Source organism: Balaenoptera borealis, assembly GCF_965194805.1.
Source record: "Balaenoptera borealis genome assembly, chromosome: 19".
Taxonomy (NCBI): Eukaryota; Metazoa; Chordata; class Mammalia; order Artiodactyla; family Balaenopteridae; genus Balaenoptera; species Balaenoptera borealis.
The window spans coordinates 60,465,481-60,483,952 of NC_138878.1; the positions used below are offsets into that span (position 1 = coordinate 60,465,481).

Below are 18,472 nucleotides of genomic sequence, written 5' to 3' on the forward strand. Positions count from 1 at the left end.
TTTAAGTCTTTATTGAATTTGTTACAGTATTGTTTCTGTTCTATGTTTGGTTTTTTGGCCGCGAGGCATGTGGGATCTTAGCTCCCTGACCAGGGATGGAACCTGCACCCCCTGCATTGGAAGGCGAAGTCTTAACCACTGGACCACCAGGGAAGTCCCTACCTGGCCTTTAAGATCAATATGTGAATTCTTTGAAAAGGTAGAATAGGCATAAGCCAACATGAACCCAGGGTGAGACTATAAAAGTCTCAAAAACTTGCAGAAATGCATAGTCCTGATAAGTCTTTGGTAGCCTGTCCAAATATGAAGCATGGATCTAAATTTTTATTCAGTTATCGTAGTACTACCTTTTGTATCATCCTCTGTGTCTTGTGACAATTACTTTATCAACCATTAGATCCTAAAAATTGGGTCTTTTCTAAGATGTTTGTTTTACAGATTTCACACTCGTTTTTATACCAAAATCATGGTTCGTGAATTCTTATTTTATAATGTGTTCTAATAACTGGTAGAATTAATCATTTTCAACTCTTTACCAGAATATTCTATAGCCTCACACTATCCTAAACGAGTAATTAAAAACCTGTTATATGCCAGCTCCCCTTAGGTGCTGGAGGTTCAAAGATGAATAAGACAGTTCATATTTCCCTAGCAGGGCTCTCAGTCTAGTGAAGATTATAGTCAAGACCAAGTTAGTAAAGGAAGTAGTTGGCAGCAAAGCTTCCATTTTTCTACAGCCCCATTGCCTAGCTTATACGCCCAGCAGCCACCGAGGTCTACAGGGTAACCTTCCAGACTGCCTCTGTGTGATATTTTTTATGGGATCTTTTAAAGATAGTTTTGCTGTTTTTTTTTTTTTACAAAGTATCTTAATGTGACTTTTTGAATTATTTTCTTTAGTGCATTTAACCATTCCATTGAGATGTTTAAAAAAATATTTACTTATTTATTTTTTTGGTTGTGCCGGGTCTTAGTTGTGGCATGCGGGCTCCTTAGTTGTGGCATGCGAACTCTTAGTTGCGGCATGCATGTGGGATCTAGTTCCCTGACCAGGGATCGAACCCGGGCCCCCTGCATTGGGAGCGTGGAGTCTTAACCACTGCGCCACCAGGGAAGTCCTCATGCCATTGAGATTTTTATTTGGTTTATGTTTAAAATGCAGTTCAACATCTTTGTGTAGTGTATGGTCTTTCAATTCAAGGTCATGATATCTCTGTGTATTTTTTTCTCTTCATTTTTCTCATAATTAGTCATTGCTGTTGTTTGTGTTTACTTTCTAAGGTTGATGAGGTCGGGTGAGTGTAATAAAGTAGTTTGTCAATCTGTAAATATCTGGGCCTATTGAGTACCAGGCGTTTTCAATGCTGAGGAGATCCTGAGCCTAAGGCCAGGTCCCATTGGAAAGAGAGCTACATGGAAGAGGAAATTAATAGTTAATAGTTCACGGCAGTGAATTTGCCTCAAGTCCATGAGGCTGAAACATTAGGTGGAAGTCGGGGAAGGAAGGAAATCCCTTGAGCTGGCTTGGTACTTGTCTGGGCTGGGGGCTTGGGCTGAAAGATAAGTTGGATTCTGTAACAGAGAAAGGATGGAGAAGAATCTTCTAGGTAGGGAAGGTGGACTGAACAAGATTCAGGTGTAGAGGTGAGAGGTGCTGTTGACCACATAGCTATGTTGCCCCAGAATCCTTTGAATGTCAGGTTCTGGCATTTAGACTTGGACAGGGGTTTTCAGATTGTCTGTCTCGGATCCCTAGGATTTTAAGGAAGGTTTTCTGTGTGGAAACAGGGAACGCAGGCCACTAGGATTCTGGGTCCTTCACCCTTAAAGTTCAGTTTAAGATTTTATTTGGAAAAAGGATTTTGGTGCTCTTGAGAAAGCTTATCAACCCTTGTTATCAATGGGAAGGCAGGGTTTGAAGGTTTTTATCTGAGAGAATTCGCTGAAGCTCTCAGAGGGCACTCCCTTGTTACCTTCCCATATAGGGCACTCCCTTGTTACCTTCCCGTATCAGTCAACCTAATCAATCGATGCTGTTGTTTTTACCACTTGAGTGGGTCTTGAATCTGGCCCCTGCCACTGCAATTAATCTCACTCTCTTCCTGGTGTATGATCATAGCCTCTTGGTAATTGGTCTTTCTCCTTCTGGTCTCATGTCCGTTCAGTCCTTTAGCCACACTGCTGCAAATATCTTTGTAAAATAAATGAGGTCACATCACCTTCCCACGTTTAAAATTCTTCAGTGGCTCTCCATTACCTCCAGGATAAAGTTTAATGCTGTTGCCAGCAAGACTGGCCCCTGTCCATCATCTAGCCTCACCTCTTGCCATTTTCTTTTTCTTTTTTTAAATAAATTTATGTATTTATTTATTTATTTTTGGCTGTGTTGGGTCTTCGTTTCTGTGCAAGGGCTTTCTCTAGTTGCGGCGAGTGGGCCTCTCACTATGGCGGCCTCTCTTGTTGCGGAGCACAGGCTCCAGACGCACAGGCTCAGTAGTTGTGGCTCACGGGCCCAGTTGCTCCGCGACATGTGGGATCTTCCCAGACCAGGGCTCGAACCCGTGTCCCCTGCATTGGCAGGCAGATTCTCAACCACTGCGCCACCAGGGAAGCCATTTTCATCCACGATGAGAAACTTCAGCCGCACAGATTAGAGCGGCATGCCGCTTCTTAAGCTTTTGTGATATTTCTCACCCGCGGTACCTTTACTTGCTGTTCCCTTTCAAGAGTCCCCTCCTGGCGTCCTTCTCTGGCCTCCCCTCTGAGCCAGTGCCCACCACCCTGTGTTCTGTGGTGCTCTGTGCAGTGCTCTGTGAACCCTTACACTCTGGGCTCTGATTGTCTTCCTTCCTCAATGGATCCTAAGTTCCTTGAGGGAAGGGACTGGGTCTTCATCATTGTATCCTCCAAACCAAGACACAGGGCTCTAATAAATGATTATGAACGAATGAATGGTGTAGAGACATTCAGAAGACCTCTTTCCTCAAAGTGCCATTCAGTGGAAACGTAGAATTGTATCTAAAGAAACGGAGAAGTAAAAAGATGCATATAATACTAAGGTCTTGAGCAAGGTTGCAACATCTGAGTGAGCACTTATTTCCCTGTGTTCTTAGTGTGAGGGGTAGAGGGTGTATTGCTAACAGACCAGGGAATGTGAAACTTTCGAGGTAGGGTACTTACATAGAGGGGCTCAGAAGGAAGGGAGCTGCGAGTCAGCAGAGCAGGGGGAAAGAAAGCGAGTGAATCAGGCTGCCAGGGCTAATGGGAGACTTGGTGTCCCGAGGGGGGTGCGGCTGGCCATGAAGATTCAGGTGCACCTTTTCTGAGTTGGGGGAATTGTCTATAAATCACTTTAGAGTTTAGAGTTCAAAAATAAGGGAATTCCCTGGCGGTCCAGTGGTTAAGACTCAGCGCTTTCACTGCTGTGGCCTGGCTTCGATCCCTGGTCGGGGAACTAAGATCCTGCAAGCCACGCAGCACGGCCAAAAAAAAAGAAAAAAAGCTGTTATAATAATTATGATGATACTAATAAATGGAAGATAGGTGGATAGATGTTTTACCCCAGGGGATTTGGCACCTTAAGTGTTTCAGTCCACTGCAGCCTGTATCATTTCAGAGGTCCTTAGAGCAGAGACCTGCTCTGACAAAGATTCCTCATTACCTGGTGATTTCTCTTCTCCCTGATGCACCCTGGGACTGCTCGAGCTATTGTTCAGCTACCGGGAGCCAGCAGACTGGGCGGAGACAGCGTTGGAGTCTCTGTGACTCTAAGTGAACATTTACATCCAGGCTAATCTGAGCAGCAATGGGCAGACTGTTAGCGAACACGCTTCCTTCAAGGATGTAAAGACAGAGAGCTTGACTGTCTAACAGTTGAATGAACTGTTGTCTGTGGGGTGTTGTCAGCCTCAAAGAAGCAATCAATTTTCTCTCCTTGCCCTCTGAAAAAGATCTACTTGTGCCATTGTTAGATCTCTTTGCTACAAGTATTCTTGGGTTGGATTTGGCTTCTGAGTTTATCTCCATTTTCAGGAATCCTTCCCTGAATACCCAGCCGCCCACCTGCCCAAGGCAAGGGAAGGTGTCACTACTGGCAGAACCGGTAGGCTGTCTACTACTGGTAACGCAGCCCTGTTGTCACCACGCTGCATTCATTGTCTTTGTCACTTTGCTGCTTTGTTTCCTGCAACGCTGCTACACTAAGGAACTCAAGAGCAGAAGACTGTCTCTTCTTTGCCATCACCTGGCACAGCACCTGACGTGCAGTAGGCACTTGGGTATTTATTGAAGGAATAAGTGATTTTTTTGTCCGATGTGCTAAATTAGTTAGATTAGGGCAGATAAGGAAATAGACACTAGATGCAAGATGAATTCTTGAGGATTGATCACTTCTTGGCAAGTCTGTCTACACTTTTGCTTTTTTTGCTTCTCTTGCTTCTCTTTTTCCCTGCCCAGGCTCTTAAATTGATTGCATAAAATTTTGTTTCCCTTTGAATGCTGTAGGGTGCTGCTGCCACAAGAGCTATCTTTGGAGTTTACGTAAATATTTGTTGTTTAAGGGACCTAGTACGGTCAGAGCAGGGAAATTGCGGAAAAGCAGGTTCTCAAACCCCTGGAATCTGTGACTTGAAGAACTGTGTGGGTTTATTTTTACTTAGGGGCGCATAACCTAGGGACTGTGGATAGGCTTCTGGAGGCGTGTGAACCCCTGATTTCCTACAGCTGTTGGTGAGATTGTATGTGTGTGTGCGTGCACGCACAATGTGGATGCACCAGAATCTACAGCCTTCATTAGGGTATCAAAGTAAGAGGAGTCTCCTCCTCCCCAAAGGTTAGAGACTACTGTGCAGCTACTGTACTGTGAGTGTTGGTGGAATACCTTCCATATGATCCAGAGCAAGCGGAGATGATGGCACACCTTTGTCCTCAAGGAGTTTATGATCCAATAAAGATTAAAAGATTTGACCCTAAACCTCTTAGAGCTGGCAAAAGAGAGATCAGTGAGGGCTGGGAGATAGATTTGTTAGGACTTGAAGGATGAGTAGCATTGAAGTGATTGAGACTAGATCAAATAGTTTTCTCTTCCCAGCTCTCCAAGACAGGAGGCCTCATAGCTTCCCAGTGATTCCATGCGACTTGGTGGCCCAAACTGCTTGTAGCCCACCTCCAGTTTTACTGTGTGCCCATCCCCTCCCATTGGATCCTTTCCAGAATAGTCACTGATCTCGTATACTCATGACAAACAGCAGTAATAGCAGCTAATAAAACTTTTAATGTGGTAACATTAGCTCCTGGCTTTATTTTCAGTATCTCACCTCCATATTACAGATTGAAAATAGACAACCCTCCTGGGTGCTGGAGTTTAATAACTGCCTCGGTTTTATCCCTCCCCACAGAGAGATGGCTCAGCACACATCTGTCTCCCTTGTGTGTTCAGTGACCGCGAGAAACAGACGCCAGTGTCAGTGAACACTTTGATGTGTGGTGTACCATTCCTCAGAAAACACCAACCCAGTCTTTCCTGGAACTGCCTTCCAAAAAACCCCACCAAACTAGTAAATGGAAAATGGCTGCTAAGTGTTCGGAATAAGTAATATGCATATATTTCAGCTTTATAACGAACTGAGAGCAAATTACAGTGTTGCCCTGATGGGAGACAGCAGGACAAAAGGCCAGACTCTTTCTCGAGCTGATTTCCTACAGCTGTTGGTGAACTCCCAGGCTGCTTAATCTAATTGGGAAATGCTCTTTATTTAGCCCTAGCGTGCGGCACAGAGCCTTCTGCGGCACCTGTGGGCGGCAAGGCAGGCGTGACCCTCAGTACGTTCCTTACCTTCTCTGAGTCTGTGTTTCCTTGGCTTCCTTGCAAGGGTAGTTGTGCATATTAAGAGAGAACACGTGCCAAGTGCCAATTAGGACCTCACGTTGCCAGGCCCAGTGCTGAGTGTTTCCATGAGTCTCATCCCATTCTCATAGCAGTCTTCTGAGAAGGATGTAATTTCCAATTTTCTGAAAAGGAAAAGAGGATTCAGAAAGATGGAGATTGGAGCTGGGACTCTAGCCCAGAGCCCTTGTTACCCTTTTGGCCACATCGCCTCCCTTCACTGGGGTAATTTGAAGCCCAAAGAAGACAGGTCAGTTGGGCCCTGCCAACTAATGGAGCAGTGGGATGGGGCAGCTGATGTCGGACTCTGGTCTTCTGCACCAGTATCCCCTCCCTCTGACTGCACGGGAGGGTTTTTTCCCCTCCTGACACCAACTGTGTGGGGTCTTTTCCAATACCACGTCAATTCTCTGCCACCAACCAGGTGTCCTGCCACCCAGTTCTGGCACTAACCACCCAGAGTTATCGTCAGGCTCTACAGGTTTAGGGCTCAATCCCACAGAACCACCCTCACTTCACCACGCCAGTTGCAAGTCCGTGGGCTGTGCACACTCTGTCTGACTTGGTCAGAAAGTCGGGGGTTCCCACAACCTCCCCCCAGGTTCAATAATTTATTAGAACAACTCACAGAACTCAGGAAAATGCTATGCAGTTGATCCTTGAACAACACAGTTTGAACTGGCGTGGGTCCACTTATACTCAAATCTTTTTCAATAGTAAGTACAGCCGTACTCCCCAGTCTGCGTTTGGTTGAATCTGTGGATGCTGGACCACTGATACAGAAGAACCGCAGATATGGGGCATCGACTATAAGTTATGGGCGGATTTTCAACTGTGTCGAGATTCAGCACCCCTAACCCCCACGGTGTTCAGGGTTCAACTGTCTTACTATTACAGTTTACTATAAAGCATACAACTCCGGAACAGCCAAATGGAAGAGATGCCTAGGGCAAAGTATGGGGTAAGGGACACAGAGCTTCCATGCCCACTCTGGGCACGCCACCCTCGATGTGTTCACCAACGTGGAAGCTCTCCGAACCCTGTTGTTTAGGGTTTTTATATAAAGGTTCCATTAAATAGGCATGATTGATTAATCATTGACCATTGGTGACTGAGTTCAATCTCCAGCCCCTCTACCCTCCCTGGAGGTGGGGGTGGGGCTGAAAGTTCTACTCTTTCATCAAGGCTGGGTCTTTCTGGTGACTAGCCCCCATCCTGAAGCTATCTAGGGCCCCCCCACCAAGAGTCCACCTCATTATCATAAACTCAGGTATCGGGTAACAAGGGGCTTGTTATGAATAACAAAAGACACTCCTGTCACTCAGGAAATTCCTGAGGGTTTTAGGAGCTCTGTACCAGGAACTAGGGACAAAGACCAAATATATATTTCCTTTATACGACACTGTCCCTGCCCTCCCTACAGGGTTCCTGCGTTTAAAACCTTGCCAGTGGACTTCCTTGGCCCCTCTGTGCACACCTAGGGCTGAATTGGCCCGTGACCTGAGGCTGGGAAGGAGCAGCGGGAAGAGCCCCACCCCGGGCCAGTGCGCCTCTTGCCCTGCCGGGAGGGCTGTGCTCAGGCGGGGCTTTTTCTTCTTAGAGCACCTACCTGCCTTCTTAGCTGCTCTCCCGTGACTTAGAGGGCAGCATTAATCCCTTTTTATAAGAGAGGGAACAGATCCTGGAGTTCTTTGGGCAGAGGCCACTCAACAGCCATCAGAATGGAAAGGACCCACATTCCAGCCCTTTCTTCTGCGCTTCAGGCTGGCAAAGCTGTGAGCTTTGTAGCATCAGACTGAACCGATTCAGAACTTTACCAAGTTCCTTCCCACTTGGGACTGCCCTAAAAAAAGCCTCCATATTTCCATCCACATTTATCACAGCCACTTTCCACAGTTATCCGGGAAGGGAATCGGTGGGGCTAGAGCTGTTAAGTCTAGTCAGTTATTCCCCAGCAGTCAGCCTAGGTCTCTGTAATTGTGTCTTCCAGAAAAGGCAGCTAATTTCAGTAGAGATGCTCCCATCTATCGCTATAATAGTTTAATAGGTGCAGTTAGTTACAGCTCGAATATACCAACGGGCTTTATGTGAGTAACTGCCATATTTATGCTGCTTTGAATTGATGGTAAAGTGCTAAAATATGAGGTATGTGGTTTCATATGCTATGATTTTATGGGGGTTCTGTGTTACTTAATCTCTCCCTCCCCCTATAATTCTAGGTTAGCTAGTTGCTTTCTCGTTATCCAAATAGTTTTAAAACAAAGCTTTCTCCACATTTTTGGACTACTTCCCATGTGCCCATTTCTCACCACCCTCCTGTATTCTGCTTGCTTATAAGTTAAACACAAGTCATTTGCATTCCAGAAATGCCTTCTTGCCATAAAAGCAGGCAGTCAGCTCCACTTTGGGCTCTTTCAGATAAGCAGCGTTCATGTAGCTTGTGACTCGGCAGTGCTAGCGGATTTCCTCGGGACCCAGTGCCCTGATCGGAACAGCATGCCCTGGCAAGCTGCCTGGAGAGCCCAGCAGCCAAAGCGAAGTGAAGCCTGTTTCACAGAGTAATCCCGCCCTTCCACCCAAGACAGAAACCATCTGGGTGGAAGCCCAAATCCCCAAGACAGTTCCGACAGGCCTGCCTTGCCCGGCTGTCCCGTTGCACTCTCCCTCTCCACAGCAGTGAGCTTTGGTGGACAGACCGCTCGCCCTTCGCCGGCGCAGAGGAGATGAGACTGCTTTTGCCCCGACAGGCAGCACAGCAGGCTGTCCTGCCACAGCCGCCCTGCGGAGCCGCACCCGCTCTCCACCGAGGGCCCTCGCGCTCTCCCTCCCTCTCCCTCTCATGGGGGGCGTGCGCGTGCCTGCGTGTTTCTGTCCAGCTTCTGGGAAAGGGTGCAGCCCTCTTGGGGGGGATCCCAGGCAAAGCGAAGCCGTTGCCCTGCTCTGGAAAAGTGAGCAGGCCAGATCTAGAGACCACATGTAGAACAGCAGATGGCTTGCCCTGGTGAGATCAGGAATTCACTCAGTCCCCATGACTTCTTTAGGGAGTAGCGGAGGCAGGGAAACCAGTCCGTAAAGGAAGGGAGGAGTTGGGTGCGCTTGTGTATGAAGCACCTTTTCTGTGCTGGCCAGGCCTGAGGCTTTCTCTCTCCCATATTCTGTGGGCTGGAAGGCCTGCCAGTATGCCTTGAGGCACGAGGGTGGTTGAGAACAAACTACTTCAGTCTGCTTCCTTCCTCTCTTCAGCCAGAGAGACTGCACTTTTATTTTCAGGCATGTGTTCCTCCTTCCCTCCTTTCTGTGGATAGTTACTGAATGCCTTCTCCAGGCACGAGTTACTGTGCCAAGTCCAAGTACATAGAACGGTAATCGGAAAACATGCCTGTTCTCTCCTTGGGGGACCAGCATGCAGCGAATAATCACACAGCTGTACAGTAACTTTCAAGTTTTGCCCAGTGCTATATAGAGAAAGTATGGGGGTCGTGTAGTGCGGTGGTTAGACACGGGCTTTGGCGTCTGTATGGGAATAGTCATAATGGTAGTATACAACTCATGGGGCTGTCGTAAGGGTTTCAGAGATAATGCATGTAAAACGCTTATCACTGTGCCTGGCCCAAAATATGAGGATTGCATAAATGTAAGCAGTTTTTATTATCATAACTGACTTAATTTAGATCTGGGGGTCAGTGGAGACCTCTGAGGGAGCAATGTTTAGCCAGCCAAAAAGGTGGAGGTAGAAGTAGAAGGAACAACCTATAGGAAGGCTCGGAGGCAGGAGGGGCTCACGCTTCGAGGCTCTGAAAGGCCATCGTGATTGGAGTGAAGTGGGTTGGGGGCGGGCCGCAGGATCAGGTGGTGATGCAGGCCACCCAGGCCACATGTGGACAACTTTGTGTTGTATCCTAGATGCAGAGCACAGATTGTAGGCTGGTGGCTGGTGGGGACCACGATCAGATTTAATGCCAGAGTGTTAACAGCCTTTTAACCTATGAAGTGTACTTTCTTAGTGAGGAAAGAGAGGCCAGGAAAGGAGGGACACTGGGCTGTGATTGGTGACATCACAGAACCTTTCGTGATTCATTGGGAATGAGGAACCAGAAAGAAGGTAACCTCTGCCCTCATTAATGCTTGAGAGGAATCTGCCTATGACCTCAAGGGGCTTTACTTGGGGGCCTGCTGTGGAAGGGAAGTTGGCATTGTATGCATGGGGGGGGTATATTGTACCTGTGTGTTAGTTTGACTGTTTCTTTGTTGGTGGCTCTTTGTTTAGTCAGTGAGGACCCCCCCCCCCATTGCAGTGGCACTAGCTCGCCTCCGAGTCACACTGCCATCACCCCCGTGCCACTGGGCTTGAGTGTGCTAGCGAAGTCACACTTGGAGCCCGAAGGACGCTCGCATTCTTGGCAGTAGGGTCTCCCAGCTGCTCTTGGCTTCGAACATTCGTTGCTGCTTTGCAGAGTACAGTCTGCTCACCTCAGTTATAGGTCACGCTCCTCTCCCCTCCATCCCGTGCTGCCCAGAAAGAGCAGTATTAACTCTGGGCTGGCCTAAGGTTCACTGTGTCATAGTGGTTCTCTTAAACACATATATTGGGCTATGCGTTTTCTTGAAAGTCAGGAGAAAAACAGAGCCCCTCATTTGGCTCAGAGCAGGGTCCAGAAGCCCTCTTTCACAGTTAATGACAGTAAATACATGGGTAGCTTATAAAGGATCAGCCAGATGCTAGAGCCATATGATGCCCCAGACTTGGTGTGATATTTTCATCTCTTCCCTTTCAGATCTCTTCTCCCTTCCTCCTCAGCCTTGAGATTTATGACGTGGCCGTGTGTACATGCAATGGTGTTGGAAATTTATAAAGCCACAATGCCTAGTTGTGGGGCTAACACCCGGTCAGGCAGTCATAATAGAGTGCTAGTGGCATTCTGTCATGGGGAGAAAGGAGGTCTGGCATTGCCAGAAACAGATCTTGATTGGGGAGGGAATTACCAAGGGAAGACAGCTAACAAAGGGGCACTGGAGGGGCCAGAGTGACCCTAGTGTTCAAGTAATAGAAGAGCCAGAAAATCATTCCAAGCACATCCAAAACAGGAAGGCAACAGGGAGATCTAGTGGGGATTCTTTAATGTTATCAATAGTAGAACTTCATCATAGGAATAAAGCACGGACACTGTCCATTGGCTGCTGTCTGTCGAGAGAGGAGGCAGCATTTTTTCTCTGGCTCTCCCTGCTTATCCTCCAACTGACAGATGAGAACACTGAGTGGGGTGTGAATGAAGAGATGAATGCGTATGAGTAAACAAGGGAGGAATGGAAAATCCTTCTAACCCGTAATGAATCTGGCATTTATAGGATAAAGCCTACATGTAATATTTAAAGGATAAGGGAACAGGGAATTAACATTGGAGGGAGTAGCATGCTGTTTAAATGCACAGTCAAGGTGGGAAGGAGGCTCAAGAGGGAGGGGATATGGGGATATAGGTATGCATATAGCTGGTTCACTTTGTTGTACAGTAGAAACTAACACACCATTGTAAAGCAATTGTACTCCAATAAAGATGTGAAAAAGTGAATACAAATAAGTGCACAGTCATCCAAGACAGAGACTCGAGTGAGCCAGTTCAGAGCCTGCTCCCCCCATCGTGTACACACAGCTCTGTGGCCTTGGGCTTAGCCTCTCTGAGCCTCTATTTGCTCTCTGTAAAATGGGAATAAAAATAATAATATTTACCTCAAGGAATTATTGGGTGGATTCACTATGATAATTCTAGTGCAGAGCTTAGGAAAGTGCCTGGCACATAGTTAAGCCCTCAGCAAAAGTTAACTGTTATTATTATTGTTTTATTATTATCATTATTATTTCAGTGTGCCAGCCATTTGTATTACTTGCTTTCATATGTGTAATCTCAGTATTCACAACATCTTGATAGTCATTAATAAACAACCCTGTATTTGATGAGGAACCAAGGCTTTGAGAGGTGGAGTGATTTGTCCTCAGTCGCCCAGCAGCTGTAAGACAGAGCCAGGATCAAAACTGAGGTTACTTTGGTGTCAAAGCCCGTGTGTGTTTTTAATATTTTTCTGCCAACTGGCCTGTTTTGGCCGGGCCCTCAGAGCAGGCCATGCCTACAGGGAGGCGCTGCTGTTGAAGCTTGTTAAAATGTAGAGAAAGGGCAGGGGGAAGGCATTCTGCTGTGGGCTTTACGTAGGTTCTCATTTGTTCCTTGCAGTAGTCTAAGAAGGTGGGGGTTAATCCACTGTAGAGTCAGATGTGCAGAAGTTAAGAGTCAGATTCCGAACCCGGCTCTCCCTGACAGCAAAATTCAGGTGCTCCTCCACTTGCTAGCTTGCTTTCCACTTAGATCGTTAGGATAATAGCTGCTCCCTTAGCCCTGTGCTAAGACCTCGTTCAGTGCACCCCACCAGGGTGTACGGTGGGGACTGTTCTCTGTTGTGCAGAAGAGGAAAGGAAGCGCGATCGCCCAGGATCTTACAGCCGGTGAGTGGCTTGTGATTCCACGCTAAGCGTCAGCCACACCCCAGGCCTTTCACCTTCCGTCGCGGCGGGGGTGCTGCAGTGTGACCCTCAGGAGGAGACAGACTGCAGTGACACTGTTGGCATTTGACCCAGAGAGGTCGGCCCCCTTCAAGACAATTTGGACTTTATGCTCGACGGGGTTTCCTTTTCTCCCAGAGTTCTCAGCACCCCTCTGGCCTTGAAACTTAGCCTGCCTGAGACTTACCTCTGGGATACAGGAAAGAAAAGGAGAATGGTCTATTAGATGCATTTCCTTAAAAGTTGACAGAAGTAGTTTAGTAGTTAAAGCCTGTCTGATGTGGGGCGTTTTGCAGCACTGGCAGCACCGATTAAAAAAATTTTTTAAGGACTAAAGTGCTGAGTTTTATATCTAAATATAGAAAGTGAAAAATAAACAAGTCAGAGTTTGTCTTGGAGGAAGTATTGATTTGTTGCTAGAAAGGAAACTTAGGAGGAACTGAGTCCTGGTGTGACCGGTCAGGGGCGAAGCCTGGCCGGGGCAGACTACGGAAAGACTTCAGGCCAAGAATGCCGGTGCCGAGAAGTGGTGCTTGGGATCCAGGAATAAAAACTTTTTTGGACGTTTCAGAAAATCAGACACGTACCAGAGCAGAAGGTGGTTCTCCTCTCGGTTTCCAAGCTCCTGCAGGTCACCTGTCCATTCTCCTGGTGCCCCTGGTGTGGCAGGTGCCACAGGCATCTCTCGGCCGCTGTGACGGGGAAGTCAAGGGTAAAATATGCCAGTTCTTAGCCCATAGGGAACGCCTCGTGGCTGGCATTGCTGGGTCATCTAGCCTTCTGTCACCAAAATGGTTTTGAGGAAGACCACAGCTGAAAGCTCTGTGAAGGATCTTACCTGCCATGTTGGGTGCTCAGTAAATTTTTTTTTTTTAATTTATTTATTTTATTTTATTTATTTTTATTTTTGGCTGCATTAGGTCTTTGTTGCTGCGCACGGGCTTTCTCTAGTTGCGGCGAGTGGGGGCTACTCTTCGTTGCGGTGCATGGGCTTCTCATTGTGGTGGCTTCTCTTGTTGCGGAGCATGGGCTCTAGGTGCGTGGGCTTCAGTAGTTGTGGCTCGTGGGCTCTAGAGCGCAGGCTCAGTAGTTGTGGCACATGGGCTCTAGAGCGCAGACTCAGTAGTTGTGGCGCACGGGCTTAGTTGCTCTGCGGCGTGTGGGATCTTCCCAGACCAGGGCTCGAACCCGTGTCCCTTGCATTGGCAGGTGGATTCTTAACCACTGCGCCACCAGGGAAGCCCAGTAAATATTTATTGAAAGAAAAAATAAGGCCTCTTTGCTTTTCTCTTTTTTAATGTCCTTTTGAAAAATCACACATGGCCGTGGTTTAAATAATGTGTAGAGGCTTGCTAACAAATAAAAAGCACCAGTTTTAATACTTTTTGGAGATGCTTTGTCCCTGAAGTATCTGGTATTTATTTTTCCTTGTATATTGCCCCCCAATGTTATTGAATCATAGATTTTAGGAGTCAGAGGGACCTTAGAGGCCTGGGCCGTCTTCTAGGGTGGTGGCGGTTCTCACAATATGGTTCCTGGGCCAGCAGCATCAGCGTCACCTGGGAATGTGTTGGAAATGCAGATTTTGGGGGCCCACTCCCAACCAACAGAATCAGAAACCCTACAGGTGCAGCCCTGTAATCTATATTATAACCAGCCCTCCAGGTGATTCTGCTGCACGCTCAAGTTTGAAAACTAGTGACTTAAAACGCAGTAGTAGAAGAACACAGGCTCTGGAAGCAGATGGGGTTCAGATTGCAATTCACTAGCTCTCTGACCTCGTGCATGTTACTTTGGCTCTTAGCCTCTGCATTCCCATCTGTAAAATGAGATTAGTAATAATCTCTCTGAAGGAGCTATTGTGAGAACTGATGTAAAAATGCACGGTAAGGACTTAGCATTATGTGCCTCACACACAGCAAGCGTTCAATAAATGGTTTATTACTGGTGTTATTAGCTGTCTTCTTAGACCAGGTATTAATCTTTTTAAACAGCATCCCAGACAGATGGCTATCCAGTGAGAAGGGAGTTCAAAAGCTCTGGCCCTTTATAATGAGTGACAGCTGTAGCTATTATTATTTTATATATTGAGACAATATTTGCCTTCCTGTCATTCCCATTCTAGTCATAGCTCTGTTTTCTAGAGCCATTGGAACAAGACTGTTCTACACAGAAATTGTTTAGATTTTTGAAGATAGCAGCCTTGGCTATTCTGAACTGTCTCTTGTTCTATTCCCACATGTTAACTTGTTTCTCTTGTTCTATTCCCAAAGATTAAAAGATTCCCAAAGAAATCAGTAGGGCTCTGTAAAAAAAAAAAAAAAAAAAAAAAATAGAACTATTGCCGAGATTCTGCTATGGTAATGGGTCTTTGGAGATTTCTGGTATGTAGAGATGCCTCAGAGCTTAAGATTGAAGCTTTCTCAGTGGGACCTCTAGCCGTGGAACAGATCTTGTGGCTAGGGGGTACTGCTTTCTGCTGGCAGGTGTGAGCCAGAGTCAGCCCCTGAGTGTTTCTGTGTGGGTCTGTGGGTCCCAGGATGCACACCCCTTGGAATCCAGCGTCTCTGCCTGGGGCCCTGCTCCAGGCCCCCAGCCCTTCCCCTGCTCCGGTCTTGGGCTCCTTGGCAAGCTGCCCGTGCTCTGTCAGGCACCCTAGTTCTCCCCTGTGTTGCCAGCTCTCTGTTTCACGAGCAGCCTGCAGTTTGCAGTCTGCTCTAAGATTTTTGTTTTTATTTAATTGATGTCTAATTAATAGTTGTGAAAAATTGTACTGGCCAAGCAGATGATACCTTTCCTAAATTATGCCATGTTGTTGTGGAGAGCAGTGGCAGAATTGCTATTTTAAAGTGGGATTTCGTAACATAAACACATGTCCAGATTACAGGAAATACTAAGATGATGATTAATTGATGCTGTGGAGCTGGCCTTGCGCGTTCAGATGCTTCCATTTTTGTGATCATCCATCTAGTGAGGTTTCAGCAGGCCCGCACCGCCGATAATTTCCCGATAGCTAATTTGCAGTTTGTTTTCTGGCCTGTGATACCGGGGCAGGTGGTCATTAGGAGACAATGCAGAGGACTCCTCTGTCCGTGCGGAAGGTCGGGGTTGCCAGAAGATGATGAATGGCCTGAGGCTGTCAGGATCTTCTCCGGTTCAGAGAGTGCCTCTCCACACTGGGGCTCAGGAACTGTGGACATTGCTACCTCATCGAGGACTTTTTAAGCTCCTGCCGTTTGTAACATTGTTTTCTTTGTATTAGAGAGGGCTGACATTCAGGTAAAGAGAAAAGTGTAGTGATTTTTTTAAACCTAGGGGGTGAAGATTTGAATCTGTTGACACATACCCAGGGCTTGTCAAAACGTGGGTGATTTCATGTGTAAGCATGTGACGTGTTACCCGAGATGTGAAATAGGTAGAAAGTTTAAATATGTCTGAGAATAGTTTAGAAAAGTCACTGAGGAAAGAGACCATTGTAAAATTACTAACTAGGGATGGTGAACAGGGGCCATCCTGACCTCTAACTTCTGGAGGTTGACAGCAGTAGAGGGGATGGACCATCTCAAAATTGGCTACCCAGAATACTGAGGGCCAGTGGGTTTCACTCAAATGTGATGTTTCTTTGAGGGGATTGGCGGGGGGAGACTGTGGTCTGGACCCCAGCCTGATGGTGGATGAATGTCAAGCGTCTTCTGGAACAGTGTGGAGGCAGAAGAGTAGCAGAGGCCCTGGACTTAGACCACTCTGCCTCTTACCAGCTGTGCAGTTTAGGGTGCGGACTTCACCTTTCTGAATCTCCCTTTTCTCATCTGTATTCTCTCTCCATCCAGTAGCCCCACCATAAGGGGTTGAGGATTCGATGGCATCATCATTCATCTAACAAATGAGTGGTGGATGTGGGAAAGCATGTAGCCCAGTGCACAACATGGTGACCATGCAGGAAATATTAACTCCAAAAGGGAGGGCAGTGGGAAAGGCCACCACTGGGCTGGGGTGTGTCCAGGGCCTCAAGTTTGGATAGTGTCTGCACTTCTTGTGCCGAGTACAGTGATGGCGCAGCTCCCTTGTAGCTGGGCATTGCACAGTAGGGTGTCCTTGAGGCTGGTGCGTTAACCCCCTTTTCTCTGGGGTGAAAGGGCCCACGTGCAGTTAACAGTGTTTAGGCTAGGGAATTGATGACTTTTGCTTTGATGTTCTTCACAGTTCACCTGCCACCAATCTGGGGCTCCAGAAACAGGCTGACTGCTTTTATCTCGCCTGATGGGTGCCTCTCCAGAGGCATCAATTACGGTGATAACTGACGTTGAGACACTTGGCTCTCAAGAGCCTCCTAATGGACTTCGGGGCCTAGTCCTCTCTCCACTGTCCGCACTGCCTTCTGGTGTTCAGTGGTGGCTCCAGGGTGCTTCCTCAGTGCCCCTTCAGCTGGTCAGAGTTGCTCAAAACCATGATCTTCAGAAGGGAACCAGGGTTGGTTTGGCCATGAGATCCCATCTTGGTTTTCACAGTGACGTCATTGTCCTTTAGACCCATGGTCTTAGGGGCGCAACAGTGGACTTTCCTTCCTGGAGAGAAGGAGAACCAAGCTGAGAGACAGTGCTTGGAGTCCACTGCAAGCTGCACAGTACTTCCTGTGCCGAGGGGTGGGGAGTGAAGGGTGGAGGGAGTCATTCTCTCACTTGGTCCTTTATATCCTCCCATGTTATTATTTAGTTGAATTTTAGCATTGCTTTTTTCCTTACCTAACACTGTACACCAAGTAAGTTCCAAAAGAATCACAGAGTTAAACGTAAAAAAAAAAGTTGTAAAAGAACAAGAAGGAAGAAATAGAAGAGGGCTTCCCTGGTGGCGCAGTGGTTGAGACTGTGCCTGCCAATTCAGGGGACACGGGTTCGAGCCCTGGTCTGGGAAGATCCCACATGCACGGAGCAACTGGGCCCGTGAGCCACAACTACTGAGCCTGTGTGTCTGGAGCCTGTGCCCCGCAACAAGAGAGGCCGCAACAGTGAGAGGCCCGCACACCGCGATGAAGAGTGGCCCCCGCTTGCCGTAACTAGAGGAAGCCCTTGCACAGAAACAAAGACCCAACAGAGCCAATAAATAAATGAATGAATGAATGAATGAATAAATAAGAAAGAGAGAACGAAAAGAAAGAAAGAGAGAGAGGGAGGGAGGGAGAAAGAAAGGAAGAAAGAAAGAGAGAGAGAGAGAGAAAGAAAAGAATGAAGAAATAGAGAATATCTGATCTAGGAACAGGAAAATCCTCTCTAACCATAAAAACAAATGAAGACATCAGAAAGAAGTTGATGGGTCTTGAAAACCTAAAATTTTTGAATTATGTACTTCCAAAAAATTCAGTACACAAAATTAGAAGACATAACAAAAGGGAAAAAATGTAAAGATATATAACATTAACGTAGTCAGTTCCTTAATATTCAAGTACAAAATGAGAAGAACCACTCCTATAGGAAAATGAACAAGAACATGAATAGGAAATTCACAAAGTAAGAAATACACACTGCCAAGAATCTTTTAAACTTAACTAGCTATCAAAAAACATAATTGTGGGTTATTCCTAACAGTGAAAACTTGGAAAAACCTAAATGATTAACAATAGATCATTTTTAAGTTACTGTATATTTTGATGTCTTTAAAATCACATTGTAAAAAAACATTTAATGATTTAGGTTCACAACATACTTTGTAAATGAAATGGGTGGGTTAAAACAGTATTCTCTCCATTTTGTTAAAAAAAATTAAAATTCCAGAGTATACATCAAAATGTGGACAAAAGATATCTTTGTCTGATGTGTTTCTGTATCATTTTAATTTTTACAAAAAACAAATATTTTTACATTTTTAAGTGAAAAAGAAAATGGGCAAAAGTGGGTTGAAGCACCTAGGCAAGTCAAGAGTGCTTTAGCCCTGTTCCTCTCTCCCAGTGGGTGCCTCATGGACTCTCCCCTTCTTTCCTCAAGTGCAGTCCTCCTCATTCTCTGCTCTCCACTTCCTGCTCCTAAGACACCTGCTTGTTTCTT

The 18,472-nt window shown here is 46.5% G+C and overlaps 1 protein-coding gene and 1 long non-coding RNA gene across 3 annotated transcripts in view; one reads left to right on the forward strand and one right to left on the reverse strand.

The window, feature by feature from the left end:
• The window catches only part of LOC309617669, a 42,776-nt gene extending 24,305 nt beyond the window's left edge, over nt 1–18,471 (reverse strand). The window contains exon 1 of the long non-coding RNA XR_014238105.1: nt 163–18,471. This is a non-coding gene — a long non-coding RNA (uncharacterized lncRNA). The remainder of the gene's footprint in view (nt 1–162) is intronic.
• Nucleotides 1–18,472, forward strand: part of ARHGAP35 (Rho GTPase activating protein 35) — a 119,697-nt gene that overhangs the window by 86,006 nt on the left and 15,219 nt on the right. The window lies entirely within an intron of this gene.